The sequence below is a fragment of the Trichogramma pretiosum genome, unplaced genomic scaffold (assembly GCF_000599845.2).
Source record: "Trichogramma pretiosum strain Unisexual culture from Peru unplaced genomic scaffold, Tpre_2.0 scaffold3, whole genome shotgun sequence".
Taxonomy (NCBI): domain Eukaryota; kingdom Metazoa; phylum Arthropoda; class Insecta; order Hymenoptera; family Trichogrammatidae; genus Trichogramma; species Trichogramma pretiosum.
Window position 1 is genome coordinate 124,843 of NW_019641698.1, and position 20,361 is coordinate 145,203.

The 20,361-nt window shown below is 45.0% G+C and overlaps 1 protein-coding gene and 3 non-coding genes across 4 annotated transcripts in view; 3 read left to right on the plus strand and 1 right to left on the minus strand.

Annotated features, from left to right (window-relative positions):
- Nucleotides 1-20,361, plus strand: part of LOC106651610 (lysine-specific demethylase 6A) — a 63,234-nt gene that overhangs the window by 3,765 nt on the left and 39,108 nt on the right. The window lies entirely within an intron of this gene.
- Nucleotides 12,577-12,648, minus strand: Trnae-uuc. The gene has a single exon. It is a non-coding gene; the product is annotated as a tRNA-Glu (tRNA).
- On the plus strand, nucleotides 19,985-20,058 carry Trnai-aau. The gene has a single exon. It is a non-coding gene; the product is annotated as a tRNA-Ile (tRNA).
- On the plus strand, nucleotides 20,148-20,221 carry Trnai-aau. Its single transcript has one exon. It is a non-coding gene; the product is annotated as a tRNA-Ile (tRNA).

Consider the following 20,361-nt stretch of genomic DNA (forward strand, 5'->3'; position numbering starts at 1 on the left):
GAGAGCACGCGCACTCGCGTTTTATATAAGGGAAAAAATATCGATCTCTGTGAAGCGGGGGCCTGTGTTTTACATACACACACACACACACATACAACCCTCGGCGTTTGTACTTACACACACGAGTACATATACAATCTTTTGCATTGCGCTCATTGACCCAGATGAAGCACATGCATGTGTGTCGTCGTCGTCGTCGTCGCGCGACGCTCGTTTGTCTGTGTGTGGATGCACTGCTGCAATAGAGAGAGAGAGAGAGAGACGGATGTAAAGAGAGGCTCGAGTTCTTTGAAGACGCGTCGCGCACAAATGTGCTCTGTATAGCAGCTGCAGTGTCTCCTGAAAAGCCGGGCACGTATATAGACACGTTTTTTTTTTTTTTGCTTTGCTTTTTATAGGTCGATTTTCGTCCAAACCTAAATAAGAAGTAAAAACTTGAATTCAATGTATCGTTTTTTTCTTCGGCCTATCCGATTTTTACGAACGGCTGCAGGCAGTTGACTCTTTTATTTATTTACACGCTGACGATCGTTCTTCCTCGCTCCGATCATCGGCGCGCGGTCGTGTCGTCGAAAGTTTATTTTGGCAACTCCGCGTGTTTGTACGTGTATACGTGTCACAAATAATCAACAAAAGAGCAGTTGACACCTCGTCGTCGTGGTATTCGAAAAATAGGAGCAGGTGTCACTTTCGTTTTCATTTTTCTTCTCGCGACTCTTTAACTTTACTCGATGTACGAGCCAGAGTCTTGGCTCTCTCTCATTTTTTCTTCTTCTTCGTTACACAATACATTCGCATTTCCGATTGTGCGTGTGTGAATCACGCGATAAGACATATTTATCCCGAATAGCTCGCGAGTGCTGAAAAACGAATGCACGCCATATATTCAAAATAACTTCCTCCCCCTCCAAACGACAACAACAACAACACTTGCGCTTACGTTATGAAACGTGGAAGGCAAAAGTGTGCTGCGGCGCAGCGGCAACGAGGCCTGACCCAGATCCGACAATCGATATTACTCCCCCGGTATGTCCCAGATATATAACCCAAGTACGGAGTTTATTATATATATAGAGTGAGAGAGAGAGAGAGAGTCGAGTAAGTATATAACGTTTATGTGCAGCGTACAAGTGCACACGAGGCAGCGGTGGCAGACGCGTTGAACAATTTGTATCTAACACTTTTTACGAGGAGCCTCGTGTTTTACGTCGTATTTCTGTTTTGATTCTTCATTGATATAAACAATAATTCCCGAACGAAATTTTTCTCGAGCCAGTCGCACATGCGGGAAACGTCAAACTTTCGAATGTTTTTTAATTTTTATGTTCAATAAAATTGGTTCTTTAGACACACGATCGGCTCGATTTCAATTTTATTTCATTCGAAAAATAAGAAATCACATTAGACGCGTCGTGTGAATCACGAATCTCGCATCCACTATACTACTTTCTCGCGGTCGATCAGCACCGAACCACCGCCGCAAGGTCACCATCACCGCATCTCTCCGCGGCCGATTCACGCCTTGCATTATATATATTCGAAGCTCGCTCGCTCGCTCTCGAGAGTGCAACGAACTCGCGCGTATACATACGCTATTATATACACACGATATCGTCGTAAACATTATCCTTTGCTCTCGTCCCGCAGAATGATTATTACACTAATCCGCGCAGGTATTATGTGTATTATACTCACACATGATATCGAGAGCGTACACACACACACACACACACACACACACACAGACACAAGATATAATGACGAGTTGCGTTTACCCGCGCAAAATGTAATTTTCGTGATAGGCTCGCTCTCACGAGACCGAATAGCCTCGATCAAAATACGCTCTCCTTGCGTTGTTATTATGCGTTCTTTTTTCTCCAACTTTTCGTGTCGAGCTTCGAAATGCAATTCAGCGCTGAGGTCGTGTTTTTTTTTTTTTTTGTACGACGAGAATTGACACTCGTGCATTCGAGAGACTATTTCTTTCCAGCCACCTGTGCATTACTCGCTCTCGGCACCCATTGGTGATACATGTAATTACGATTTGACAGCCCAACGACGAGCCCCCTTCCTTCGGTTCTTATAACAATGAGAATGTATGGTGTATTCGTTCGAAAATCGGAGAAAGAGAATCACGGGTCAAGGAAAACAATGCTCTCATAGATCTACGTCGTAGTTGTCGTCTTTATATACGTGGTGAAGAGAGTGACGTGTCGTCGTCGTCGTCGTCGCCAATATATATATATCTATCTAACATAATACACAAGTTCGCCATGCGCGCGCGAGCCTCCGAGCTCGCGGCAATGTGCATACACACGTACACACACATGTACTTCGGGGCCTGCGCAGAGAGCAGCAGCAACAGCAGCACAGGCCACAGAACTCCGAGCTCGGCTCGCGCCAGCAGCAGCAGCTCGGGTTTAACGACCCCGTTGCGCCGAGTTCAATACACCGCGCCGCCGACGCCGCCGCATCGCTGCTGCTGCTGCTGCTCTCTGCGCAGGCACGGCTATAGACACACACACACACACAGACTACACCGCGAATATAATAATGCAGCAACGAACCGCGAGACTATACGACGACTCCACGTCGTCGTGCCTTTAAACTTTATACCTTATGCTCTCGCGTCGACGTTACACACAGCAAGGCCAAGCCAATGGTTATCGTCTAATAGCCCCGTACAACGGAGATGCGCCGTGCGAGACGAACGTGGGGCTCTCTCTCTCTAGTATATCGCACAGGTTGCGATTTTTACCAACTCCGATGTACCGTATACACGCGGGGAGAGCAGCAGCAGCGGGTGCAGGAAGGGTCAAGTGCGGCTGCGACTGCATCTCGATCGAGAAGAAATGAATTTTACTAAACGCGCGCGAGAGCAAACTGCGTTTCTCTCCGTTGATACACGCACAGCCGAAAAAGAAACCCCCTTGTAGTCCTGTAATAGCGAGCGATTATCGTCGCAGGCGGCCCGAGAGATTTCGCGGGGAGCTTTTCGAACGGGTTGACGACACAATGTGTTTATATATCGAACGACGCGCGGCGCCGGCTCACAATGCGACTCTCCTTGTGTGTGTGTGTGTGTCACATCGGATGTATAATGTATCTCAATATATGCGCACACGCGCCACAGCGGCAGCCGTGTATCTGTGTGTGCAGCTTTATACAAGGGGTGAGTTTCTATCCTGTATCACCCTGTGCCGCACGCAGGCAGGCAGGGGAGAGATGCGTACGCGGTGAAGGCGCACCCATGCGCGAGATGACAAGATTTTTTATCGGCTCGAGAGAGAAAAGAAAAAGGGAAAGAGAGAATGAGAGACGATTCAATGTCGAAAGAGACGTCGTCGTCGTCGTCTCGTTGCGTCGTTCTTCAAAGAGCAAAAATTTTCACAAAGATCCACTTACAAACGCACTGTGCCAGACAAACGCAAGCGCGCGCGCGAGAGAGAAGAGAAGAAGCGTTTGTTCTTTTTCTCGCTCCGTTTTCTGTGTACATATAATCTGCTCCATAGAATACTGGAGTGATTCTTTTATCCTGCGTATGCGAGACGCAACAGTAGCAGCAGCAGCAGCAGCAGGGGATAAGCGAGAGACACGCATCGAAGTCGTCGAGTGTCGAGTGTCGTTGTCGTCACTTTCGAGAATTTCGCGGACGATTTTGCAGAGAGGCCTCGCTGCTGCTCATCGTCGTTATTATGATCGTTGCGTACGATATTTATATCATCTTTCTTTGCTCGCGCGCCCTGAACGGGCCACCCATTGCCTCGACTCGACAACACGTGCTGCTACAGAAATCCAGCACAGGAGTCGTAAAGCCAAAAGAGCGCATAACGCGCCTCATTATTATTTTTATTCTTATAATTTCTTTTAAAATGTATACGTGTGGGGTCGGGGCTACGTACTCCGTTTGCAACGAGGCCTAATTTTCCTTCTTTTTTTTTCGCGGTCACCCTTCGCGCGTAACGCAACTACTTTATACGCGCGCGCACCGCGTTCGCGCGTTTATAATAAGGACGAAGCAACAGCAGCAACATCTTTGTGTTTTGCGCGTTAAAATTAACCCGTGCGCGCGTCCACCGCAAGCACATACACATGTGTGTGTGTATGTATTATTACTCGGTACGTGGCTCGTTAAATTTTCTAAAGAATACGAGTAATAAGTTTTTGTACACTCGCACCAGCAGCGTGTGTGCCGGTAAGCGTGTACGACTCGTGGAAAGTATAATTTTAGATTTTCGCGCGCCTGAAAGATGCGCGAGCCAAAGAGCAATCGATGCATCGCCTTTTAGTATCGTTGTTCCATCGAGTATATCGTCGTGTGTGTCTGCGTGCCCACACGCACCGTACATACGTAATAATAAAGACTCGATTCCGTAACGCGGCTCGTCATTATCTAATTTATTTGTATACGTAACATACAGAGAGAAGATCCAATGTGCAACGCATAAAAGTGTCAAGGATACACAAGGCTGAGCGCGAAATAATATATATGTGGAGCAGATGCGATCGCTTGACATTTTTGCTAGACTCAGCGGCAGCAGCAGCGCACAATACTTTTGTGTATATGTCCGACTGCGATGTCCCCCATTATGCGCGTCACGTATTGTACTTACCGCGTTGTAAATTTAACATCATACATTTCGTTTGTAAAATTATTTATATACCGCGAGAAGACTCGACCCATAAGATATACGCGTGTGATTGTTATATTTTATTATAATATAATGTAATATACAGCAAGCGCGAGACTCGTGTGTTTTTGTTTGTGTGTGTACCTACACTCGGAGCTCAGTGACTCGTGAGTCAGTCTTTTTTTTTTTACCTTCCTCCTCCTCGTCGCGCTCACACACACATACACACGCCGCTGCCCCGAGGTGAGCAACAGCAGCAGTGCAATTTCAAGAGTGCCGTTAGAATTGCGCATCGCGCAGCAAAGAGAGGCTGATTTCCCAGCATAGGAAACTTCGTTGCATGTGCATAGAGAAAGAAAGAAAGAAAGAAAGAGAGTGAGGAAGAGTTTGGGCTCTAGCTGCGCGCACTCGAGTGGAATTTAAAGCCTCCCTCCTCTCTATTCCCCCCATTAAGTATACGCGCAGCACGCGAGATAATAAACACGGCCGATGGTTTTTCGATGTGAAACTTCTTACAGCTCGTTCGGTAGGGTAGAGACTATACGAGAATCAGTGCATATCATTTGCGAAGGATACCTCGACGATTATTTTATCGAAGAATTCTTCAGGATCAACGAGGATGATGATCGAACGGTGCAGGTCGACGCTCAGGACAAGTGGGGGGTAACGCGCTGCTGCACTTGGCCGTGGACAAGCGAGACTACGGACGCTCGTCGGAGTTGCTGCTGAGACGGGATGCGGATCCTAATTCGGTTAACGTGCAAGGGGTCGACTCATCTGCACTTTATTTGCAAGAATCGCTACGATGCCCATGAATCGGCGAGGCTGTTCTTCGAGCTCGGCAAAGAAATCGATCGGCCGGTACTGGTCGATGCTCGGGACGAGTTGGGCCGGACGCCGCTGCAGATGACTGCGGCAAATTTCTTGCCGCTTACGATCGATGTACTCTTGGATCACGGAGCCGATCTGTCTAGTCTTCGTTTTTTCCACCGAGAGTGACTTCGACTTAGAATTTAAACCATTGTTCAATGAAATGTTGAAATTGAGACTGACGTCCGACCTTCTGGACATCGTCGAACGTCTCGAAAAAAAGGATACAAGCTGGAAGAAAACGACTCCCTGACGATTATGAGAGATTATTCTCCGAGTATGAATTTTTCGAGAAATCGACGAGTCTCGAGCTGCTGTTGGCTGTTGATTCTCTGCAGCGAAATGATTATCGAGAAGCTGACTTACGCGGATTTTTGGCGTTTTTGCTTGGCGAACGCAGACCCAAGCTCGGCTGATCGGTGTACAAAATTCTAAATAAATTAACGAATTGAAAAGAAATGAATCGATGTGGATTTATACTATCAATCATAATGCTGAGTCTTATTTCTTCGCCCCTTTCGTTTCTTCTATCTCATCTGGAAAAGTCCTTCTCACGATGACAAAAAAAAATGAAAAATAAAATTATTCAAAACGAAAAGGAATAAAGTGCAAACGCTCGTCGTCTCGTTCGCGTATACGCCGCGCACCATTACGAATCGCAGAAGCCCACCGCCTGGCAATATCTCTACTGGAACTCCGTAGTAGCGCGTAATATACGCGCACCCTTTAACACACCCGACGTATTATTTATATATGTATGAGCTCGCGCGTCCGCCGCGCGTGTATATCCACGCACGTATACGATATTTTGCCGGTAGCAGTTCGCGCTTCCTCGTAAAAGATCATCCTCCTCTCGTACTCTTGGCTCGAGGATGATGAATCGCCGTGGCGTGGAAGAAAATCGAGCGAAAGAAAAGGCAAAAAAGAATGCGTGTGTAATACGCGTCGTCGTGAGCGCGCACAACGCAAAAAAAAGTGTACACGCGCGCTCGCGCGCGTCCGCAACTTTAAACTTTACGATCGGGTGTTAAATTGCCCTTTAAATATCCTCTCTGCTTTTGCGCGCGAGCCTCTCTTTGTGTCTGCATATATACGTATAATATAGGAGTTGCGAGGGAGAGAGAAAGAACTTTTCTAAATTGTTCTTGTTCGTCGAGCCGAAGAAAAATCGAACTCGATTCAAGATGGAAAATATATCAGCTTGGCATAGAGCTAGTTCTCGTCTCGGCTCGCGCACTGAAGTAGGATTGCAATTACTTTAACCGGCGACGACCGCGGCGACGATATCTCTATATTACATTATAAATATATTTACGCACGATCCGATCCTAGAGAGAGAGATCGTATCTCGAAGGAGAGTTTAATTGCGTCATCGTCGCGCGCTGTGTATGTAATGCACACAACCTCGGTTTATAATAAATATTATAAAGAAACGATAGAGAAAAACTACCAATTAAATATCGTCGTCGCGCGGACTTTGAATAAATGTTCTTCAAGTTTCGTCATCGTGCGTCGCACAATTTATTTTATTAACACACGACGATTATACAATTTCGTACTCATTAGGTTTAGCTTTTATGACGTCGACGCGTGCACACCCTTATATTTTGACACAACCTCGCCGTTGATCCTAGATAATCCAAATTTTGCCACAAAGCAACAAATATGTACACATCGAACCGCGTTTGCAGTGACCGAAAAGAATCCGCGTTTTATGAATTAATTCATAAAACGTGGCATTTGTTCAAACGTTTCGATGGACGTGCGAGTCGACGTGCTCTGCACACCCACGCGACTGCGGACACTATATATATAATAACGAAGCTGTAGCGGTGGTGTACGCGTAATCTCTCGTTATCTCTCCAGCCGGAGGAATGCATATTCATACGCACGTACCGCTACATATATCGAGCGGTGCGTACGTGCAATATTGTAGTATCGTTGATTCCATTCTCTTTATTTTTTGCGGGCGCATCGTTCCAAAGTTCACGCACACACACATGACTCGGGGTTTTTTATTTTCTCGACGACGATTACTACGATGCGTCGTCGTACGTCGTCGTCATCGATATCGTATTGTTTACATACGAACTTCTTTTAATATACGTATATCATTCGCGAGAGAGAGAAAAAGAGATAAATCTTATCTGCGTGTGTACGCTATATGCGACTCTCTCTTTCTCTCTCTCTTTTGCATTCGGAGCAGCGAGATATCATGTAATATCGTAAACACGACGAGTGGGTGCATCGTATCGTAATCGGCATAGCAGCAGCGCATCGTGCACACACCTGCGCGCGCCCGAGATCGATTTTACGCGTCATCTGGGTTTTAATGAAGCCAAAAGAAAAAAAATAAATAATAAAGATTAGATTTGAAATTGAATAAAAATAAAAAACAATGCGTCCGATCTGTCATCATCCTTACTCGTTGCAACTCTATATGCATTATTACTATGCACGCGAAGCGCATCGGCAGCAGTATCTTGTATTATACCACGGCGTCGGCGTTATTTCGACCGTGTATTAATCTCTCGGTTTAGCTTGTATATAGGCCTACTATACACGCGCATACACACACACACACAGATTGGCAACCACCACCCAAAGCAACGGCAACAGCAGCAGCAGCAGCTCGGCATGTATATAATACAGAGAGCTATTCTCCCCCTTTACCATCTCTCTCTATCTTTTTTCGCTTGCATTGCATTCTCTCTCTCTCTCTCTCTCTATTACGCGAGGCGCGCGCCGCTTTCGCGTTTCGTCTCTCTCTCCCCCTTTTTCTGCACATATATACACACAGCACGGAGTTGCTGCTATATACAACAGCAGGCAGAGCACGCAGCCGACGACGACGACGACGACGACGACGACGACGACCCTATAATATTGGCCGACTGGTAGGAGAGCGTCAGTCGCGCGAAAGCCTTCGAGCAGGGAGGCCAGAGCTCTCGCCGCGTCTCTCTCTCTTCGACTCTTGTGTGCAGTTTCTCTCGTTCTCTTTCTCTCTCTATCTCTCGTTCTCCCTCGCTCGCTCGGCGTTTATATACACCGCTATACGTATATATATGTACATTCGCGTTCTCGTTTCTCACGTAGCTCTCTACGTGTGTGTGTGTGTGTGTGCTGCGCTCGCGCAAAATCGCACACGACGACTATTCGCAAACTCGTGAATAATAAAATATGTGCAACGTTAAAATGATGCATCCGACGATCGTGATCGTTGTGCAAAAGTGAAGCTGCTTTGGTATTGGCCTTTAACGGCTGCTAAATATTTCGTGTGTGATCGTGAGTTCGTGAAGTGTACGTGATTTACTCGTGGAAAGTACTCGCGCATTATTGTTATTGCAATTTTCCGGAGTCTCGTGCAACAAAAAAAAAGTGCGTGCGCTCGCTCGATCGTTGTGTTGTGTCCCCCCAACAAACGCACACACACAAAACGGTACAAACGGCCGTGCGTGCTAATAATACATATAAATATACCAAGAATACATTCGTTCGTTCGTTCGTTGCCTGCAGTGTGTAAAGAAGTGCAGCAGCAGCTTGTGTGTGTCGCAAGTGTGCACTGTGCGTGAGTAGTGAGTATTTTTGTGTGTGTGTGCAGTAGAGAGAGCAGTGCCTAGAGTTCTCTACACTTGTAATACTGGTGCGGTTTACTTCTCCGAGAATCGACGCAAAAAAAAAAAAAAAATAGAGAAGAGAGAAAAAAAAACGGAGCTGCCAGCGTTATATATATAATACTGCCAAAGGTACAACACCCTATATATACATACGCTATGCGTGAGTGTGTATACACACATTGCGATGCGCGACGCGAGTGTCTGCTACCGTCTATATACCTGTGTGTGCGTTCGTGTATGCGCGCGTCTGTCATGTACGCTGCTGTGTGTATACCTATAATACGTAGGTGTGTACGTGTGGTCGCGCGCATACACACACTCACAGAGACACACGGTAAACTATATAGCGCGGTGGAGGCACGTCCGTCGTGACCATGCCCCATGCGCGCCTTCCTTCCTTCGTTCGGTCGTTCGTTCGTTCGTTCGTCGTCGTCTTCGTCTCTTCTTCTTATTCGTCTTCTTCTCTACTGCTACTATTTGGCCATTCGCAAACACACATGCACGCACACATTTATATACGCACTCCTTGTTTTCTCCTCTCTCTCTCTCTCTTTCTCTTCGAGTTATAAACCGAGTTGCACCGTGTGTAATATTTAGAAGCAAAAAAATATCCCAACGTTTCGACGGACGAGCTCTACGCGCGTATATACGATTATTTCGTTGCGCTGCGCTCTCGACGTTTTAATATCATCGAATTCATCGCTGCTGGATGGAGGAAGAGCGAGAGAGAGTATTTATTTATAAGATAGATCGAGGATAGACCGGCGGCAGTGCTGTTCGCGAGAAGAGCTGCTGCTGCTGCTGGCGAAGGTGCGGTGCACTTTAAATTCCACGCGGCCGCCACATAACGACGTACGTATGCATCGTCGTCGCAGCTGCACTCTGTACGTGCCATTACGTTTTACACTCGCCCCATCATCGGCATGGTGTATACGAAGAGAAAGAGAGCACGTGAGCTATTCGAGACGTGTAAAATATATCGCGCGTTACACCGATTTCCGCGGCTAGACAATATTGTCACTTTGTTCTCACTCTGTGTTTATACTGCAACGACCAACTTGAATCTTCGTATTATATACTGAACTCTCTTTAAAACGAACGTAATTGTAGATTAATAAAAATAAAAATAAATAACAAACGAAACAACACCGAATTACTCTCGCGTTGATACGAATAATCGAACGCTCTCCGTATATAGCCCCGCGTGCATTGCGCTCGATTACTCACCAATAAAATACGTATGCACTGCATATACTCCTGCGTGCATCTCTGTGTACGTGTGTGTATGTGAAAGCGAGACTGTACATATGCTGCCACTATTGCTGCTGCTGCCCATACCTACCTATCTACCTTTCTCGCGCGAGAGATCCGGTCGTTGATCTCCCTCTCTCTCTCTCTCTCTCTCTCTCTCTGGTTGCAGCACAGGTGAATCTCTTCCCCGGTACTTGTTGTATGTTATTATACTTACGCGCGGACAGGACGATACACTTGCCGAGGCAAGTTGGACAAGCCTCGTCTCTTCGACAAGTCGACTGCCTTTTTTTTGTTTTCTTCTTCTTTCTTGCCGCTCCGTACGCACGCGGGGCTCAGGGGCTTTGGAGTACATCGATGCGAATTGTAAATAAAGTTTTGAATATTTTATTTTCGCTCGATTATTTTCATTTGATATTTTCTGTGCTCGTTGAAACGCTCTATTTTGCAACGGCGTCACGCAACGCGTGTCTAGGATATAAATCCGCGAATATTATACACGTGGAATCACGATCAATTAGGCCAAAAATACCGGCGCGCCGAGCGATAATAAAACTTTGTTGCTATTGAGTCTAGCCTGCGCTCGAGGCTAAACTGCATCCGATTTAGCCGTATAATAAAAGCGATTTCGTCCGACTGACCCCTGGAGCATTTTCGAGCCGTTATAACGCGAATTATTTCGCGTATAATGATACACGCATCTATACAGGCACACCGTATATATAACTCCGGGCGCGAAAAATTCGCGCGAATATTTCAATCGTGCGACATAATATACTCGTTGTGTTATACTTTGCACACGACATTTTCGACTTTAATGTGTATATCGCGAGCTTGTGCGTGCGTGCGTGCATACGTTCCGTCGTTCGAGCTTTTTTTACGATTTTTCTAAGCGATAACGCGACGTACAGTGTTTAGTGCGAAGGCTGGAATTTTAACATGCATAATCGTCGTGTGCATGTGCGTTTACTACGTTCGCGTGTATCAACGTGCACACACGTACGCTTAACACTTACCCGACGGTTGTTACTGCTGTTGTTGTTATTTTATTTTTTTTTTTTTTTTTTCATTCCATCTCTTTAATGTATAAATATCGACCGACTCGTGTGCAGCGCGCGACTTGTTGCATTGACCCAGTCAAGCCGACGGATGACGCGCGGTCGAGGGCAAACGACACATACAAACGCACACAATATAAGCTCGTTACTCGACCGACTGAATCATGCGATTTTGCTGCACGTATACGCGCGTATATATTGTACATCGTTTCTGCCTTGTGTGCCCCACCGTTCGTCGTCATCGTCGCGTTTTTGTTTTCTTCATTTTTATTCTATTACGGCGCTGCGTCCGATGAGTGTTTATACAACATTCAATCGAGCTTGAAACGCCGAAAATTACAAGCTAACAAACACTTGTTATCGCTTCGCGGATAAAGCGATGTATACTGGGGCTTGCTCGCAGAGAGAGAGAGAGAGAGAGATGATCTCGATGACTCGCCGCGCTGAGCAGTGTCAATGACCCATTCGAACGTATATTTTTTAATTTATCTTTTGTTACTTCGCCCTCTGGGTTTTATCATCACGCATACGCGACGCGAACGAGTCATTGAAATGAAAAAGTTGATTCGCAGCGCGTATACTCGTACTACTACTATGCATGTTGAAAAAAAATTGCATCAGTGCTCGACGAAATCAGGTCACACGCGGGGGTTTCATTATCGAGTTGTAATTATCCTAGGCGCGCGGAAAATATAGAATGGCCACGGCGCTCGCTCCTTGTTTTTAATTTTTTTCTCGTGACCTCTTGAACCGAATATTATGAACTGGTCTGTTTACGTTTTTTGCTACGCGTCGACTGTTTGGCATATTTATTCTATACAATCTCGTTTGCCATTCACCGAGCTGGTGTTTTTTCTTTCGACGTTTCTTGCGTTTATACGCACGGTAGCGTGACATTAGATCTGAAACGCCGGAAAAACGTAAACAAAGCGGAGTAGGGGCTCTGTCTAAACTGTTGGAGTGAGGTGAAAGTGAGATCATGTACAGCTCTATAGCAGCCAAAATTTTCATTCATTTTTAAACATTTTTATTTAAACACTCGGCTTCACCATAAGCCTTTGTTAATTGCTGGCTTTATCTATATCGTTTACGAAATCACCGAGAATTCAATTTTACTTGAATTTAAAATAAAAATTTGACAAAAAAAAATTCCGATACCGGGAATCGAACCCGAGCCTTCTGGGTGAAAGCCAGATATCCTAGCCACTAGACCATATCGGATTATATTAAAGAAGACAAAATAAGTATTTTTGAATAGCACAACGTTGACCGGCCGAGCACCGCGAGTATCGTACTTCACGAAATACCTAAGTTCTGCACTGATTGTATAATGTACCGTACTTCATACTCCGCGATGCAAAAGTGAAATTTTACATTTAACGCAGTGTCTGGAAAAATTTATTGTAAACTCTCGTTTTGCAGAAAAATCATAGCTACTCTGGCTGCACGAAGCATAGGAACTATCACAGCACAAGATCCTAAAACTAGTAGTTTTTAGTACGAAATGCAGCAAAGTACTATTTTAGCCCAAGAGCCTAAAATTAGCGACAAAATTTCGATTTTTAGAATATTTGACTTGAATAAATTATCGTTAACCTCTCTAATTCTGATATGCTTTTTTCTTCTCATTCTCTTTCACTTCCTTTTTTATTTTTGCGTACTTGCATATCGGCATTACGCGATGCACGGCGATTACTCGTGTTACGCGCAGCGGGTTTTTTCTACATCATTTTACATATCTTGTTTTCATTCGCTACCGGAGATGATGAGACGCGAATATATTTTGCGGCTGCGCACACACGAGACGAGACAAAACGAAATCGTATATCTTTCGCGATGCGACGACGGTGCACAAAAAATTCGACGCACTCGGATAAAATAAATAATGAAAAAAAGTGTTTATATTAGGCTTATCAGTGTGTTTTTTCATTTTTTCGAATGACATTGAAGAATAATCGGCAATTTTCAGGCGATTTATTCGCGAGTAGAGAGAGAGCCTCTCAACTTTCTTATGTATACCGAGAAACAAACAAACGAGAACGAGAAAATACGCAAAATTCGATCTCTCTCCCACTGTATAATTTATAGTAAAACTCACGCGCTCGCATTCCGCGACTGCAGCATTATAGTGCGCGCGGACGAGACCGGTAGCAAAGTATGTTTTTCTCTCTCTCACTCTGTCTTTCTCTCCGCGGCAATTACCCTTGAAATTTCGCATTATACGCCGGTGCTGATCTTGCCAACTTCCAATTTCAAGTTCAAACGCGTGTATACAACTCCATTTTATGTTTGTATATATATACGCACACACGGAGAGGCGTATGCGCTCGCGGTAATGTGATTTCGCCTGGTCTCTCTCTATAAACGACTCTGTCTTCAATGTCGAAGAAATTACAATCCTCATTACTCTCTTTCTCTCTCTCTCTTCTCTCCACGGGTGCATTATTATACCCGGACGCGTGCGCGTAACGTGCGTAATAGTTGTCGACGGGTGCGCGCGCGATAAGAAATCATTAAACACTGCAGCGTACAATTTGTGTAACCCCCCTTCGTCATGCAGTATAGCAGCAGCAGCAGCAGCCGAGACTGTGATGCACAGCCTAATTAAAACGCGTACACAGAAAGGGGGTGGCAAATGTGTATACGGCGTAATATAGTCGTTCGTTTCACACAGACGCACACCGCACAACACCATGCGCCGCTTCTCGCTTTTGTAATTCCCTCGGAGAAAAAAAATTTCAACCCGTTCGTGTTCGTTCGTTCGTTGGCTGCTTAACGCTGGCTGGCTGATGCTGGTGGGTGCTGATGTATATAGCCGTAGCTGCTGCTACTTATTTTTCTCTCGTGCATTTTTTCCAACCCTCGATGCCTCTCTTTGTCTTCTTTTCTCTTTTAATAATGACTCTAAACAGGGAGAGAGAGAGCTTTCAGCTTGAGCGAGCTAATTTTTGCCGCGAGGGGGCTCGAGCTCGCAAATTTAAGACTTTGTGCACGGCTGCTGTTACTGTTGTGCCATTCGAAAGAGAAAGAGAGAGAGAGAAATGTTTGGTACTTGCCTCAGGCTACTTACTCGATGTATACTCGCTAACTAACAAAAAGTCCTCGTGTCAACGGTTTGTAACCGTCAATTTACGAATGCAATCAAGTCCCACGAGTCAATGCGATTGATAATATTTATTATTCAAAGTTTTTCTCTCTCTTTCTCTCTCTCTACCGCTACACAAGTTTAAAGTCACTTTGCTGTAAACACACACACACACACACACACACACACACACACACACACAGCTGACGAATTCTCGTTCCGCTTTTTTATCGTTGTTTGAAAAATTGCACCGGCGATGCATTATACCGGAGTCGGCCTTTTAAAGTCTCTCCCTCTCTCCGCGAATTACGAACGCGACGGTATGTATACACATACCGCGGGACTCTCCTTTTTCCCGCGTCGTCGCTTCTTTTCCACCTTAAACAACGACGACGACGACGACGACGACGCAAAAACTATGGTAACGACGTGTAAACTTGAGCACAGCACAAACGGAAGGCAGCTAAAATAATCGAATGAAGCTGCTCGCGAGGCACGCATATAATAGCGGGGCATATAGAAAGAAATGCCTCGAGACACGCGGCCCAAGGAATACTTGATATTACGTGCGTGTGTGGCTGGCAGTCAGGCAGGCAGGCAACTCTGCAGGCAGTACTGCTGCTGCTGCACACAGTCGTGCAAGTGTGACGTGCGCATCGGGCGAGGTCGTTGAACTTTTTCCCGCGGTGGACGTTCGCTCGCACACTTGTATGCACTGTGCACACACACACACACACTTTCGTGCGTGCTGCATACAGGCATGCATGCATGAATTATTCAAAAATCCAAGATGACGTTTTATCCTGCTTTCCGTATATATTTGTCTCTTTCTCTCTCTCGTGGGTCTCGAATCGAATCGGAATGGCTTATTTTTCGCCGAGTACAGCTGAATCTCGCGCGGAGAGAAGAGAGAAAATTGATGGGGTGTCGCGAGCTTTGTCTCTTTCTTTCTCTCTCAGCGCGCGAGGAAAACTGGTTGGAGAGAAATGCGCTGGAATGCCATTGAATCTATTCGCACCACCGCCACTATTATAATCCACTATCCTCGCAGCAGCGGCTAAAGTGCTCCTATATACATAATACAGCCACTAGTACCCCAGCTGCGCGCGTGGGTTATTTACGCACGAAATGCGTAAAGTTTATTATATTATATACGCATTTTCCACATAACCGCGTGAAATAAGATGCTCGTCGCGCGCGCGACATTGATTACGCCTCGTAAATTATAGCCAGTCCGCCGTCGGATTTGCGGCCGTTATTAACGCGGACGACAATTTGTTCGGTTATTAACGGCAGTAAATAAATTTCAAGGAATCAACCGGTCTTGTGTAGTGGCAGCAGCAGCAGCAGCAGCAGCAGCGGTCGTTCGAAGGAAACAATTAAATTTACAATGTTTTCTCGCTGCTACTTTTCAGTATGAGAGTGTAGCTTTTTACACCTTTATTATCCTCGATATAAATATCTACACGCTTACGCAATTCAATAAGATAATCGTAAAAAATTATTTTCTCTCTTTTTGTATAAATATGATATTTCGATGTTTGTATTTCTATCGCGCAAAGAGAGAGACAGAGAGAGGCGAAAAAAACAAAGAAGAAGTAAAATGAAAAGAAAGAAAAAAAAGGAGCAGCGGCACACAGGATCTCTCTCGCAAAAAGAGAAACGTCTTCTATATCCTGTGTGTACGTATACCAGGGGCGTAAGGTTTCAAGGACGTCTTTCTCATAATACCTTTTTTTTCTTTCTTCTTCTGTTCGTTTTCGCGAATTAAAATGATCGGCGCGTTATAAACCTATGAAGCTCGTCTGCGTCTGCGGGCCTAAAGTTTCAACGCGTGCATAATAATAAAGACTGCTGCTACACAAGCGTGTTTCGAACTTCCAGTTACTGCACGGCTCAAAGACTATAAACCTATAGCTAGAATATAATATTATATCGAGAGAAAGAAGGAGCGAACTCTGCTGTTTGTAGAACCCAAAAGTAGCTGATACAGCGCATACTTGTAAATCGATCCAAAAATAGAAAATACAAATTGTATACCTGCTCGATCCACACACACACGTCTGCTGCGTGCAACATACAGGCAGCTTCGGCGCGAGAAAGAGGGGAGAGGAAGCTAGACTCGTCGGACTCTTTTTTTCTCTCTTTTTATTATACTTTCTTCGTATTGTTCATCTCGATCGCGGCTGCAAAACGTACGACTCTCGACGACCATCGCGTCGAACGAACTAAATCTTGATTCCACGTGCGCGTCGCGTTGTAATGCAACATTGTTCTCGTTTCTCGACGAAACTGTGTCACGTGTGCACTGCACGCGCGAGAGAGGAGTCGTCGTCGTTGTCGCGTGGGTGCATCGTCGGCGCATCAGCTGATCGCGGTCGAACGTCGCCAGCTTTTTTATATACTTACATTGAATCCCGTCCCGCGATGGATTTTATATTACGAGAGATGAATTTTTCTTTCGTCCCGAAGCGAGAAAGAAGAAGAAGATTAAGAGGCCACCGCGGCCCGCGAGCCAAACGTTATTATTGTTTGTGCGCGTATACAACGTGCATCGGGGCTCGGCCAAAATGACCCTGAAAGTTCAACAGCCTCGACGTGCTGCAGCATATAGACTCCGCCAGGCTCCCTTCCTCTGCCGTATATTTCTTCTTCTTGTTCCTCTTCTTCTCCGCTGATTTTTAGGATGGGTTCGGGATGCATTTTTTGCCCCGAGCGTTTGGGCCTTTCTTGTTGTGTGTGTGTGTGTGTGTATGCACGCGTGCGATGCGTGCGCGAGTTCGTATGTATCGGTGTGCGTATGTGTGTCTTGCATCCTCCTCTTTTTTCTCTTAATTCTCCGCACCATGCGTCTCGTTTCTAAGTCGAGTCGAAAAAGAAACGACTTATATACCTGCCGGAGACTCTGCACAAGGATTATAATATACGCGTTTTGCATATAGGCTTTTGTTGCTCCCGTTGTCGTCGTTGCTTGCCAACGATCTCATTTCATTTCACGGTTTTTTTCTCCCTCTTCTTCCGTGCATCACAAGGATGATAATGCGAGAAAGAGAGAAAATCACAGCAGTCGTAAGAAAGAAATTGATGCTCCGTGAACGTGTACATAATGCACCGGCAAAACGTTGCAGCGTTGTGGTTTTCAACGCAGGCTGTGCCAGTGCAGCACACCGCACCACGGCCCCGAGGTTAATTTCACGGCGATGATGCCGCGCGCGCGCGCGCTGAAATTAAAAAAAAAACGTTCCGCGAAAAATTGCTCTCCTGCGTTCTCGTGCATTTATACTCAAGGAGAGGCTGCAACGTACACTTTTACGGTTGTATATTATATTTATCGCGGCGTGCTAGCCGTTTCCGTCGCGTCACGTGCGCGCATCGCACAAAAAAAAATGGCAAAGACACGCGTGAAAATTATTGAACGTTCCGCGCGTACAATAATAATGAATAAAATGTATCTTATCGCAGTCCTCTGCTCTCGCGCGGTGCACTGCGCTATACGTTCATACTTATACGCGTGATGTAACGCTCGAGACTTTTGAAATAGCCTCTCTCTCTCTTGCTTAACGGGTCAACCGCGTTGGTGTATATTTTCTTTCTCTTTTTCTAAAAATAGCCTTCGCGCGTGCGCACAGGAGGCATCTACATTATCGATGCCCCGTTGCCTCTCTGTCTCTCTAAAAGTGTAAAATGCGTCTCGTAGAAATACTACTCGCGTGGCCAAGTGGTAGGACGCGCGCCTCGAGATCTCGTGCGACTCGGGTTCGATTCCCCCCGTGTTCTACTCGATGCATTATTATAGAATCAGTCTCTTCTCGCCTTGCTTTACTGAAACACTTCGTTGCTCGTCATGGCGCGAAATGATCGAATAGCAAGGCAGATCAAACGAGTTGATAGCTCCACATTGGGTTGCCTTTCCTCTAGCAACGACCAAATACTAAAACTATCAAACATCCTTTTTTTTTTTTTGAAATTTATTTGATTTTTTTATTCGATAAATAACCGCGGTTATTTCGAGCGATCGCTGCAGCGTGCAACAATGTTTTCACGCTGCGCACGAGTCGTGTGTGTACACAAGCGGTTGTTAATCGCGAATTTCCGGATGTATTAACTTCCTACATCACGGTCTTTTTTTATCTTTATTTTTTTTTCTCGATCCTCTTTGGCTTTGTTCTTTTTTGGTTGTCTTGCAACTCGAGCCACACGAAGCTTGGCTCCAACGTCTTAAACGTCAAATATATGAAGAATTGTTTTTTTTATTCATTACAAAATTAAATAATTCCCTTCGATGGTGAGATTTAAATTTATCTACTATTAAGTATATAATTATTTTTGAGCAAAGAAAAAAAAACGAGAAAAATGCATTTGTTTTGTGCTTGTCACTTTGAGAAATTTTCATTTATGCACATAATTAAATAGAGATCAAAATTATTTATGGATATCCCTTTAAACATTTAAAAGGCTGCGTCTCGAGCGATTTGCAAAGCTTGGAAAGAAATGCACACTGTGTTTCAGAGCCGGTTGGCTTTTGCATTTACAAAAACCATATACAGCAGTAAAAATAATGAAATAATTGAATAATCGTTATCGCGCATTGCTGTAATAGCTTTTCGTTTGGCTGAATATTCATTATATCATCCATGTTAATTTCTCAGTGTATCAAAATGTGCCTATTCTCATTCATTCCTAATCTTGCCTAGGCTCTGCCTGTTATACCCCGAACAGAAACAGCCTCTCAGGCCAAGATCCGGCCCGGATCTTCAAATAAGCGCCCGGATCAGGGTAAAATCAGGGGAATTTTACGGGTGTAATCACTATCTTATCCGGCCCGGACCTTGCCCGGAGTATAGTGTAAACATAACCCTTCGCGACATGATTGTAGCGCCATTAGTTGCTCAAAAGTCTGCATGTTTTAAGCGATCGGATGCAAGTATATACTCGCAATCGAATTGCTTTTCAATTCATACATATAATATAGTATGAATATTATGAGTAACTTTCAACAGTATATTGAATGTTGTATGATGAATAATTCTTTCAAAGCATTAGCAATCACAGATGCGCGTATTTTATCTACATAGACTTCAACGACATCATTTTCATCAAAACATCATTGAAACTTTCGTCAAGACTATCGCTTTTAATCATTTTTCAAACGATGTATATTCAACTTTTCGTCTATTCTTACTATTACAGAAATTACAGACGGACTATATTAATCAAATTAGACGAAATATATAAATCAAATTAAGTTGTGCTCGTGGTTCATTGCCAACTGACACTGTCAACATGTGCACGGTGTTAAAAAATAATATAATCATGCTAGCTGCATTCATAGGATTCAATCGCATAGTGGAGGTTATCTTCACACTATCCTCCGGGCAAGATCCGGGCCGGATGAGAACATGATTACCCCCGCTCTACGGGCCGGATGATCAGATCAGGCTTCAGTCAGGCTTTTTCTGATCGGGACAACACGGCTCCATAGCTCAGCTGGTTAGAGCGTCGTGCTAATAACGCGAAGGCCGTGGGTTCGATCCCCTCTGGAGCCAAATTTACTTTTGCTTTTTTTTTTCGGCTCACAGTTCACGTAGCGCTAGACAACTTCTCGTACCATCTATTGGTGGAGGCGCCTGTATCTGGCCCCATAGCTCAGCTGGTTAGAGCGTCGTGCTAATAACGCGAAGGCCGTGGGTTCGATCCCCTCTGGAGCCACATTTACTTTTTTGCTCTCTTCGATTCGAGCATCATTGACATCTTGATACAAAACAATGTATCGGACGCATAAATCGAATCCAATCGTGTATAAAAGTGCACACTGCACACGCCTGTGCAGCAGTCAAGTGCATCGGCCT